Below are 12,797 nucleotides of genomic sequence, written 5' to 3' on the forward strand. Positions count from 1 at the left end.
AATCAATGTAATTCACCACATTAACAAATTAAAAAATAAAAGCCATATGATTATCTCAATAGATGCAGAGAAAGCCTTTGACAAAATTCAACATCCATCTATGATAAAAAAAAAAAACTCTCCAGAAAGCAGGAATAGAAGGAACATACCTCAACATAATAAAAGCTATATATGACAAACCCACAGCAAACATTATCCTCAATGTTGAAAAATTGAAAGCATTTCCCCTAAAGTCAGGAACAAGACAAGGGTGCCCACTTTCACCGCTACTATTCAACATAGTTCTGGAAGTTTTGGCCACAGCAATCAGAGCAGAAAAAGAAATAAAAGGAATCCAAATTGGAAAAGAAGAAGTAAAACTCTCACTCTTTGCAGATGACATGATCCTCTACATAGAAAACCCTAAAGACTCCACCAGAAAATTACTAGAGCTAATCAATGAATATAGTAAAGTTGCGGGATATAAAATCAACACACAGAAATCCCTTGCATTCCTATACACTAATAATGAGAAAGTAGAAAAAGAAATTAAGGAAACAATTCCATTCACCATTGCAATGAAAAGAATAGAATACTTAGGAATATATCTACCTAAAGAAACTAAAGACTTATATATAGAAAACTATAAAACACTGGTGAAAGAAATCAAAGAGGACACTAATAGATGGAGAAATATACCATGTTAATGGATTGGAAGAAACAATATAGTGAAAATGAGTATACTACCCAAAGCAATCTACAGATTCAATGCAATCCCTATCAAGCTACCAGTGGTATTTTTCACAGAGCTAGAACAAATAATTTCACAATTTGTATGGAAATACAAAAAACCTCAAATAGCAATCTTGAGAAAGAAGAATGGAACTGGAGGAATCAACCTGCCTGACTTCAGGCTCTACTACAAAGCCACAGTCATCAAGACAGTATGGTACTGGCACAAAGACAGAAATATAGATCAATGGAACAGAATAGAAAGCCCAGAGATAAATCCACACACCTATGGACACCTTATCTTCAACAAAGGAGGCAAGAATATACAATGGATTAAAGACAAACTCTTTAACAAGTGGTGCTGGGAAAACTAGTCAGCCACTTGTAAAAGAATGAAACTAGAACACTTTCTAACACCATAAACAAAAATAAACTCAAAATGGATTAAAGATCTAAATGTAAGACCAGAAACTATAAAAACTCCTGGAGGAGAACATAGGCAAAACACTCTCCGACATAAATTGCAGCAGGATCCTCTATGACCCACCTCCCAGAATACTGGAAATAAAAGCAAAAATAAACAAATGGGATCTAATTAAAATTAAAAGCTTCTGCACAACAAAGGAAACTATAAGCAAGGTGAAAAGACAGCCTTCGGAATGGGAGAAAATAATAGCAAATGAAGCAACTGACAAACAACTAATCTCAAAAATATACAAGCAACTCATGCAGCTCAATTCCAAAAAAATAAACGACCCAATCAAAAAATGGGCCAAAGAACTAAATAGACATTTCTCCAAAGAAGACATACAGATGGCTAACAAACACATGAAAAGATGCTCAACATCACTCATTATCAGAGAAATGCAAATCAAAACCACAATGAGGTACTATTTCACACCAGTCAGAATGGCCACGATCCAAAAGTCTATAAGCAATAAATGCTGGAGAGGGTGTGAAGAAAAGGGAGGAACCCTCTTACACTGTTGATGGGAATACAAACTAGTATAGCCACTATGGAGAACAGTGTGGAGATTCCTTAAAAAACTGGAAATAGACTGCCTTATGACCCAGCAATCCCACTGCTGGGCATACACACTGAGGAAACCAGAACTGAAAGAGACACATGTACCCCAATGTTCATCGCAGCACTGTTTATAATAGCCAGGACCTGGAAGCAACCTAGATGTCCATCAGCAGATGAATGGATAAGAAAGCTGTGGTACATATACACAATGGAATATTACTCAGCCATTAAAAAGAATACATCTGAATCAGTTCTAATGAGGTGGATGAAACTGGAGCTGATTATACAGAGTGAAGTAAGCCAGAAAGAAAAACACCAATACAGTATACTAACACATAAATATGGAATATAGAAAGATGGTAATGATAACCCTGTATGCAAGATAGCAAAAGGGACACAGATGTATAGAACAGACTTTTGGACCCTGTGGGAGAGGGAGAGGGTGGGACGACTTGGGAGAACAGCAATGAAACATGTATAATATCATGTAAGAAACAATTCGCCAGTCTAGGTTCGATGCAGGATACAGGATGCTTGGGGCTGGTGCACTGGGATGACCCAGAGAGATGGTATGGGGAGGGAGGTGGGAGGGGGGTTCAGGATTTGGAACTCATGTACACCCGTGGCGGATTCATGTTGATGTATGGCAAACGAATACAGTATTGTAAAGTAAAATAAAAAAAAATAAAAACATTGAAAAGAAAAAAAAAAAAGAAAAGAAAATCATACAGTGGAGGCACTTCCATCTAACATGAACCCAGGATATGGTTTTATCTCAAATTACCAATGATAAAAGAATTTCTGCAAAACATAATGATATTGGGAAAATGAAGGGAGAATTTTTTTTAAAAAAGTAATAGATAATGTTTCTGAGCTCAATGATACTCCCTTAAAATAAATGACAAGGCATGAGAAATCTAATCTCTTGAAGATACAGGTTAACAGAGAAGAATTTCACATAGAATTGGCAAGGCTGGAGTGGTCAGGATGTGGGCAAACCTTCTCATTTTCTCAGACCTGGACTCTTAACTTCACCTGTAGTAGGCTGAATAAGACTTCCTGAAATTCAAGTCTACCCGACACCTAGGGATGTGATCTTCCTTGGAAATTTGGTCTTTGTAAATATTAGATAAAGAACTCAAGAAGAAATCATCCTGTATTTCAAATGGGTCTTAAATCCAATGACTGGTGATTTTATAAGAAGAGGAGACGATGCAGAAAGACACACAGAGAAGATGGTCATGGGGAAGAGAGGTAGAGAATGAAGTGTTGCTGCTACAAACCAAGGAATGCCAAGGTTTGCAGGAACCCCCAGAGAAGCTGAGAAGTAAGAAAGGAGCCTTCAGAGGGAGCACAGCCCTGCCAATGCCTTATTTCAGACTTTTAGCCTCCAGAATTGTGAGAGAATATATTTGTGTTGTTTTAAGCCACAATGTTTATGATAATTTGTTTTGGCAGCCCAAGGAGCCTAATGCACCATGTAAATAAACTGGGGGCTTCCCTAGTGGCTCACTGGTAAAGAATTCTCCTGCCAATGCAGGAGATGTGAGAAATGCAGGTTTGATCCCTGGGTTGGGAAGATCCCCCAGAGTAGGAAATGGCAACCTGCTCTAGCATTCTTGCCTGAACAATTCCATGAACAGAGGAGCCTGGCAGGCTACATGGGGTCGCAACAAGTCGGACATGTCTGAACAACTGAGCACAGCATAAATAAACTGGAATATGAAGTAGGAGAAAGAAGGACTCTCTCCTTCTATCTAAGCAGATTTGTAGCACCAAAGTGGACCGAATAAAACTAAATGATTAAACACAAAACATCTGTGATTTATTAGCCTTCATTATGAACCACAAAAAGAGATTTTTGCGTGTGTGATCCCAGCTGACAGCCATCAAGTAAACAGATACTTCAGTCCTACAACTGTATGGAATTAAATCCCCCAACAGCTGAATGAGCAGAAACATACTCTCCCCACCAGCCTCCAAGAAAGGGTCTTTGCTGACACCAGGGGCTTTGCTGACATCTTGACTTCAGTCCAGTGAGACCATACTGGACTTCTGACCTATAGAACTGTAAAGTAATAAATATATGCTTTTCTAAGACATTACTTTTAAGCTAGTTTGTTATAGCAGCAACAGAAAACCAACTGAGCAGGGATACAGGATGGAGCTAAAAATAGGAAGGTTGGTTCAAAGTCTTAAAGAAGTAATAAGATCTTTAAAGACCTGTCCACATCCTGTATAGCCAGGAGACAACCCCTCCCACTTGGCAGAAGACTGAGATTGACCCATTGAAGAAACTCACCCAGGGTTGTCTGGGATATTGAGCAAAACCATGGTCAGGTGTAAGTTACCTTAAAGTCTATCAATTGAAAAATGAAACTCCTCCAACCTCTTTTCTAGCTCAGCTCTCATAACACCAGCCACTAGGAAAAAATAGCTCTGACAGGACCTTGAGAACTCTTCTATGGAGAAGTGGATCAGCCCAAGTTAAGCTATGGCGATCCTGACCCTTGTGCTTCCAGCAATGGAATGGCTGAGTCCCCACTTGATTACCATAAAGTAAAACCCTTGAGCTTTGAATTAGCATCTTAGTGTCTTACTCAGCTATTATTAGATACCAAGCAGAGCAGACATTTTACAAAGGCCTGTGAAATGATAAATAAGGCAGAACAAATAGCAAAAAGGAACCTGTAGGAAACTGAAACTTCAGGGACAAGAAGAAAACTTGCAATAAGCATAATAAATATTCTCATTCACTCAAAGATACTTATTGAATGCTTATTATACTGGGCAGTCATTTTTTTCTAGATGTTGAACCATAAAGCAATGAACAAAGCAGAAGAAGCCCATGGCTTCATGAAGCATACAGTGCCTCAAAGAGAGAAGAGATGCTAACTGACCTAAGGAATAGAAACAGGAAACTATACATAAAAGAAATGTGAAAAGACCAAAATAGAACTTTTAAAAATTAAAAATGGAATAAGCTGAAATTTTTTAACACTAGAAGGGTTAAATGATAACACTAAGAATCTCTCAAGAGATGGAAAATGGAGGGAAAAAATATCTTCCTTAGAGGATCAGGCAAGCAATTTCAAAATCAAACAGAAATACCAAAAAAGCACAGATAATGAAGAGAAGAAAATTATTTTTTAAGTATACACAAAAGTAATTTTCCCAGACATATATGAGTTTCTAAAGCAGGAAAAAAAAAGAGTGAAGAAAGATCCACTCCAGGGAACATTATCATGAAGCTTTACAATACTGTAAGAAATGGGATGGCTCTAAAATCGTCTTAAAAAAGAAACTGGATTCCATCAAAAAGGACAAGGAATCTGAACAGCATCAGGCTTCTCTACAGCAACAATGAAACCTCAAAGACAGAAAAGAAATAAATGCCTTAAAAATTCCAAGAGACAATCATTTCTTACCCAAGAATTTACACAAAGCCAGGCTTTGAGCAGAGCATAAGAGGAAGATAAAGACATTTCAGACACACAAGCATTCAAGATTTCTCCCATGTCCCCTTCTGAAGATGCGGCAGTCAGAACATGAGTTGGGAAGGAATTTCCAGACACAAAGTATTGCAGAAAGGGGTGAGTTTATTAAGAACAAAGAGCACAGATAATGTAGGCGCTGCAAGTATAGTGGGCTGACCACCAGAGAAAGTTGGTGGTTTCCATGGGTTAGTTTTTGCAGCCTCAAGACAAAGAAAATTCCTGCTGAAAGGATGGCTTTTGGTGATTGGTTAAGGTGCTATAGGGTGAGCACTGTGGTGGGCATTTTTGTCTAAAACGGGATCGAGAAGCCTGCTGGTGATAATCATGGGGGCTTTTGGCAATGGTTACAAAGAGGCTCAGTCAGTTTCGGAGGTGACCTTGGTTCTGGGCTCCATGTCTGTGGCCTTGATGCAAGGCCTTACACTGTGGCCTTGGAGCAGGACTCCACAGAAGACACCAGAGGCTGTGCTCCACTTAGCAGGGAAAGTAAAGGAGAAAAGAGGGTTGAGGAAACAGGGCTCTCAACACAAAGAGAATTCCCAGGATGATACCATGCAGCAGGCCTGGGCAGCTGTTGGTTCATGTGGCAACAGGAGGACACAGGGCTCCAGGACTGATGTCTCCTGAAGGGGAAAACACGAAACTGGCAGATCAACTGAAATTCCCTCCACCTAAAAATCCTCAGGGGAAATGTACAGTTCTATCAGAGAATTTGAAGTGAATTAGTATACTCTGCAACTCAACTGATGATTATGTTTGCATAACTTAAAATGTGTTCCTTAAAGGATGTGAATATTCATTTATTCAGAATGGGCGACCCAGCTATATTAAAAGGTTGGGGACAGGGTTATGTAGAGATGAGGGCTTTGGGGGCCAGGGGTGGTGAATATTGTAAAAAGAAGAAATCTTTTTCTTTCACAATAGGAATTTAACAGCTAACATTCAAATCAGAAAAATCTTCTGATGATAAGTGATCCTACTAACTCAAAAGATTGTGATAAATACCAGGGAGAAAAAAAAAAAAAGACAACAAAACCTTTGAAAATGATTCATTGCTAGGGACCAGGATGCAGGAGTTATGAGCCATGTAGAAATATTGGGTTGACCCTAGAGTTCATTCAGGTTCTTCTATAGGATGTTACGGAAAACCCAGATGAATTTTTTGGCCAACCTAATCTTTTGAGTATTTAAGGAATTCATTATATGTCACCTGTCTTCCATTTTCATTCTGAACAAACTGAGAAATAAGCAAAAAGGATTGTCAGGTGGAATGATAGAGAAATGATCACTATTTTTAGCAATAAAGGCTAATTTGGGGAGATGGTGAGCATGAGTACCAAGTAGATTTATGAACTGAGTCCTCGTACTAGACCAGGGAGGCCTGCTCCCATAATCTTAGGACCCCTCCCCACCACACACATGCATTCATCATATGGAGGATTTGGGTGCTGCCAAACTGAATAGTTTGAGACCCCTGAGCTGGGAAAAAGACTAGTGACTCATTCATACTACTTGTTAGAAGTGATGGGAAAAAGACTAGTGACTCATTCATACTACTTGCTACAAGTGACTAAAACAAGTATTTTATTTCAGTATTCAAAACCAAGGATACAGTAGCATATTCCTACTGGCTCAAGGCACACTTCTATTCCAATATTTGAACTTTATGTTGGATTTCTGAGTCAGAGATAGGTGAAGAGAGAATGAACTTTAAGGAGGAAAGCAGCAGGAACACAACTTCTTGAGCTTTTAGAAAGAAGTGCTCCTTGCTTGCCCTCTGGATGGGCTGTCCTGAATCGAGGCCTCTTCCCTGGTGTATCTCCTTTTACCAGTATTATTTATCCCTATTTCCTTGCTGATGTGGCTCTGAGAAGCTGAGGGGCACCCTGGAGGTCACTCAGAAGGTCCCTGCAGGAATCAGGAAGACAGCCAGAGTTTTAGACTGCAGGTTGCTTGATGCAACTGATGGATGGCCTGTGCTCCCACCCTCCTCTGAGCCCTGCCTCAACATTACACCTACCTCGGTGCCCAGGAGCCCTGAGCTGAGATGGTGTTACAAAGAGAAATTCAATTTTTGTGTTTCCTGAGCATTTAAGCCTAGAAAAAAAATATTTCTGTCCCTAATGTAAAAATGACAGGCATTCATCATTTCTCATTTCCTAAATAGATGGAAGAAAAAGAGGAGGAAGAAGAAAAAGAAGAAAGAGCAAGGATTTGGGTGTGTTGCTTTAAGTGGTATTGCAGAAACTATTGTCAAAAACAAAGAAGCCTGTACTGCCTCCCTTAACCCCACAGGTTTGTTTTTTTTTTTTTTTTTCCTGCTTTTATGGTTCTCATTGAACTGGAAGGGAAGAGCCACTGGCCAAAAAATGAGCCAAATGCAAAGGAAAACAGTCGTCTCAGGATTGGAGACCTGAGAAGAGCATTTTTAGAGCACACTGGGCTTTTAATTTGATATTTATTTTGACTTTTAACTATGCAAAATGGATCCTCTTAGAAAATAGATAGTTATGCTAGATTGTAGACCAGCCGGTGGTAAGAGAAAAAAAAATAAACCCGCTGGAATCACCTAAGCATGTAATCCCCACAGGAAAAAGGCAGCTTACTGTTACTTAGGCAGGGACCAAAAACTTCAGTCATATACACTGAGGATTAGCAGAAAGAATGTGGACTTTGGAGCCAATATTGGGTACAAATGAGAGCTGCTTAATATTGGCAAGCTACTTAGCCTCACTGAGCCTCAGTTTATTCATCTGTAAAATGGGAATAGTAATAGGGCAAAACTCATGAGATTGAGAAGAGATAGGTGAAAACTTCTGGTTCATGGAAGGTGCATAATAAATGTTAGGTTTTGTTTTTTTTTTTTTTTTTTGCTCCATCATGGCAGTCATTAGTGCTGGCCACCAAATCTTACCATTCTCCTGCCAATCACATAGTGCAACTGTACTTTCTTGCCTCCTTGAGGATAGATATGGCTATGCTTTTTGCTTTAGTCAGTGAAGTGAGAATAGCCCTAATGCATCACTTCCAAACTGAAGCAAATACAAGATTTGCCATGTATCTTTTCTTTGTGACAGCAACTGGCAGTGATCTAGATAGTGACCAACTTGGAGACAGGCATGAGAATGACACAGCAAAATTCAGAGCACAGGTAGTGTGAATGAGAGACAGAAACCTTTCTTGTTTCAAGTCACTGTGATTTTCTGAGCTCCTGTCACTGCTGTATAACCTGTACCCTTCTGATTGGCCCACTTGCCTTAAATGAACTGCATTTGCTGCAACTCATTAATTCATTCCACAGCTATATGGTGAATGGATGTCAAGCACTGTGCTTGATGCTGGAAAATACATGATACTGATTCTTGCCCTCAAGGAGCTCATAATAAGGGGAAAGAAGGAGGTCGTTGTCGGGTGTCTTTTAAAACTATCACCCATCAATTCTAAGGTTTAACAACAGTCAAGGTTGGGAACTCTGGTTTTGTGCACATTGAATCCTTCGTTTATGTTCTATTGTCTACAGATATTGATAACAGAGAAGCCAGATATTATAATAGAAAGTAGGAAAAACAGTATTGTGTCAGAAGAGAGGGAAAAAAGAGATGGTTAAACTGACAAAGTAAAATATAAATACTTCATCTTTACTTTTGTTGCCCACGACTCCCTGGTTCACTCAGTTTTCTTTCTTTCACTTTGCCCTTAAGAAAACTTAGTAGAATTTTGTTTTCCTTTAGACTAAATGTCAAGTCAAAAACAGTGTAAAGTTGTTTATTATCACTATAACTGTAGAGCTATTTCTTCCTACAAAAAATTCCAGTGATGTGGAACTTCCATGGTGGTCCAGTGGCTAAGACTCTGTGCTCCCAATGCAGGGGGCGTGGGTTTCATCCCTGGGTCAGGAAGATCCCCTGGAGGAGGGCATGACAACCCACTCCAGTATTCTTGCCTGGAGAATCCCATGGACAGAGGAGCCTGGTGGGCTGCAGTCCATAGGGTTGCAAAGAGTCAGACACAACTGAAGCGACTTAGCTCACATGCACAGTTGGTTACCCTGAAGTCCGCTTGGTACAGAAAAGGCAAATTAAATCCATGATTATTTTCTTTTTTCTAAAACAATTTCAAAATAATGAGTTCATTCCTTCTCACCCATCAACCATGACCTATCTAAGAGTTACTATCGAATCATTCTAAGAGTTGCTATAGAATTCTAGGGTTACTATAGAATCATTCTAAGAGTTACTATAAAATCATTATGAACTTACAGATATAATCATACTTGATACATTTGAAACAATTGCAATTATTATCAATTTTTGGTGCTCAGATTGATCCATCCTTGTCTGGGGGAGCCTATTTCAATTGATTCCTTAGTCCTCCTGTCATAACCTGGAAGTGACTGATAGCTTCCTTGATTTCTGTAAATATCTACAATTAAAATGATACAATATCTGGGATTTGCTTTAAAATGATGGCATGGAGAAAATGGGTATAAATGAAATATGACTGACAGTGAGTTGATTGTTGTTCAAGGAGGGTGATGGCCCCATTGGAGGTTCATTATACTGTCCTATTTGTAACTGTCTGGAATCTTCCAAAATAACAGGCAAAAATTAAAAATTCACACAATGACTTCCAGAATAAGACCTTAAATCCTTAGCAAGATAATAATCTTAAATGCCTGGCTTTGGTGGGAGAAAAAGAGATTTCAAATTTCTCAAGGCTTCTCTTGACTTATCAGGGACATGTAGAGGTCTGAGTATAAAGTTTTACCGAAAGTCAAAGGTGGTGCATTCTCCAGATACGACCGACGTTTTCCCTAGTCCCAGGAAAGCATGAAGAAACCCTAACTGGAAAATAGGAAGAGGGTGGAGGGTAAGGAGAGGGGAAAACGTCTGATGAAAGGTTTCTCCTAATGAGTATCTCTTGGCAGTTCTGGCGGTTATCACAGGGTCAGGTAAATGGGGCCTCCGCCAATAGCTGGTCTGTCCCATCTTAGCCCACTCTTCGGCCCAGATTTTGCCTCCAGTCCCCAACAAGCCTGACTCAATTTCTTGTGGTATAGAAGGTCTTGTTTTCCTGACAGGGCAGGGAAAAGCACTGGGCATGAAGTCCAGAGGCCAGCGTATGAACGCTGTCTATGACTCAAAATGACAGTCTTGGGTCTCAGCTTCATCAGCCACAAAATTAAAGGTCAGCCTGCAAGACTAATGATCCTTCAGGGTCCCAACCACCCAAAGCCGAGACTTCACAAACCCTGGGCCCGGACATACAACCCTGCAGGTCTCCCTGCCTTTTCAGTGATCGTTTTTTACCATCATCACACATTACATCGCCTCCTAAAGAAATATGTGACTGCTGTCACTTTCTGCAGATAATTGGAGAGAAGGGGCCTGGCAGAGATGACCCCAAAGTTGGCAATACTTTCAGGTCTAAGGAGTCAGGCGCGTCACCGACCTGTATGATTTCTCCTCTTCGTCCTTGCCCGTCTGCAAATCCTGACCCCTGTTCCCACTGCGGAGAAATCTCCTAAGAGACCGCAGCCGGCGTCGCCTCTGCGCCCAGGAGGCGTGGAGCAGAGGGCGCGGGAGCCGAGCGCGCTGCGGCCACGCTCCCCGCGCAGAGGCGAGAGGGAGGGGCCGGAGGGGGCCCGGCAGCACCAGAGGCGGCGCGCTGGGCTCGCGGCGGCTCAGTCTCCTCCCGAGCCCAGCCTTGGACGGCGAGAGCCGCGGCGAGTGCGAGCCGCAGTCCGGGCCTCGGAGCGAGGAGGCGGAGGGCCGGAGGAGGCGGAGGACTGGAGCGGCGGGCCGCGCTCGGGCCCCTGCCGTGTGCGCGTCTTCCTGGCGGATCCCGGTAAGTGCGGGCGGCCGAACCCAGACCAGCCGCCCGGCTCGGGGGCCGCAGAGGTCGGGGTCCCTGGATCCGGATGGCGTGCATCCGGCGACAGACTCACAGGTGGCTTCGCGGTGGACATGGGCGCCCCAGGCCCCGAAAGGAGTTAGCCAACTCTCTCCGCTCCCGGGTGCGGCTTCTGAGCCCCTCCTGCTTCTCCCACCCAAACTGCCCTGCTTCCGGCTCGGGGTAGTTGGGGGCCTGCTGTCGGGGAGGCGCTAAGAGGGTCGCTCCGTTTCCCCAGCTACCCACCAGCGATTCTGGGAGATGCCGGCCAAGCCCCTCCCCAAGCTGCATCCCAGCTCCCGGCTCTCTAGTGAGGCGTCTGTCCTTTAGTTTTATTTTCCTGTGAACCCACCAGGGAAAGTTTGGGACCACACAAGGCAAAGTTGGGGCGCGGCTGGGGGTGCACTTGGCCGGCGGAGGCAGCTCGCGTGGAGCGGAGCGGTGGGTTTGCAGGTCGAGTCAGGCTCCTACTGGAGCCGACAGCGCACCCTGGGAGTTGAGTCTGTCCGTGCTGTTTGCCCCGGCCCAGCATTGTGACAATCCCCGGAGCGCAGTGAGTCGCTTAATCGTTCACGCTAAGCATAGACATCTGCCAGCCAGCCGGGAATCTGTGCGGGGTTAGGTTTATCTCAGGAGGAACAGCATCTCAGCCTGGGTTGGTTTGGGCTCCCTCTGCAAACCTGAGTTCCAGCTAATCTCAGTGTGTAACTGGCGCATGTTTAATTAGCTTGTTTTACACCTGAGATGATCTCAACGAATGCCTCTAAAATGAAATCGTTGATATAAGAACCCCCCCCAATCAAAACCGTTTTTTAAAGAAATTAAAAAGAATCTTCAGAATGTCAACTATCATATCTAGGTATTTCACCCTTCTCTGTGGAGGCTGAGAGTGAAAACTACTTGGCTGTCTAACCTACTAGAGACTCAGTGTCAGGGCTATTTTGGGCAGATTTTTGTGGACAAAGGTATTACTGCAACGTGCATATTATTTATGAAATACATATTTGATCTCTTGAAATAGCCTACTTGTTAGGAGTTGCTTGATTTACCAAGTTGTGTATTTTAAATATGACTGAAGGTTTTTTTTGTTTAAGCTTTAGCTGAAAATAATATCTAGATATTTAGGGAAGACAATTTGTTCACGTCATCAGAACATTATTTTAAACTTAAAATTTTAAAGGGCTTCTTATCTGTATTTGATATACAGGAGAAGGTTTTCATGAAAAATAAGAGCCTGAGAGTATTAAGTGTCCAGAAAAAGAGTGCTGATCCTCCAGCACTCAGCCCTTTCCAAGTGACAGATTAAATCTGAAAAGTGTGCCTGCAACTGGAATTATATAATTGGACCAAAAGAAAAGGCAATGGTTTGGTTGTCAAATATGTAGATAATTCTAAAGGAAGTGATACCTTTTTGAGCACTGTGATGTTATTTGTTACATGATTTAAGGTGGGATAAACAGAGATTTTCATCTACAACATTTTTTTATTTAACACACACAAATATGTAGTCTATGTATTTACCCAAATGTTTGCCTTTGTACACACATTTTAATAAGTGCTTAATATGTCACATCCTACTTTTAATGCTTCATATATTTTAAATCATCCTCAAAGCATTCCTTGGTGGTAGGTGCTGTAATTGTCCTAATTTTTGAAATGGGGAAACTGAA

General features: G+C 41.7%; 1 protein-coding gene across 3 annotated transcripts in view; it reads left to right on the forward strand.

The window, feature by feature from the left end:
* The first annotated feature begins 11,005 nt into the window (after positions 1 to 11,005).
* SLC24A2 (solute carrier family 24 member 2) overlaps positions 11,006 to 12,797 on the forward strand; it is a 276,734-nt gene continuing 274,942 nt past the window's right edge. For 2 of the 3 annotated variants that reach the window (XM_040238391.1, XM_040238389.1), the window contains exon 1: positions 11,006 to 11,082. The gene's annotated coding sequence lies outside the window, so the exon portion shown is untranslated. Of the gene's footprint in view, positions 11,083 to 11,419; positions 11,681 to 12,797 lie in introns of those variants that run through there. The other variant, XM_040238390.1, reaches the window with a different exon arrangement.

This window comes from Oryx dammah, unplaced genomic scaffold (genome assembly GCF_014754425.2).
Source record: "Oryx dammah isolate SB20612 unplaced genomic scaffold, SCBI_Odam_1.1 HiC_scaffold_1, whole genome shotgun sequence".
In the NCBI taxonomy this organism is placed as follows: Eukaryota; Metazoa; Chordata; class Mammalia; order Artiodactyla; family Bovidae; genus Oryx; species Oryx dammah.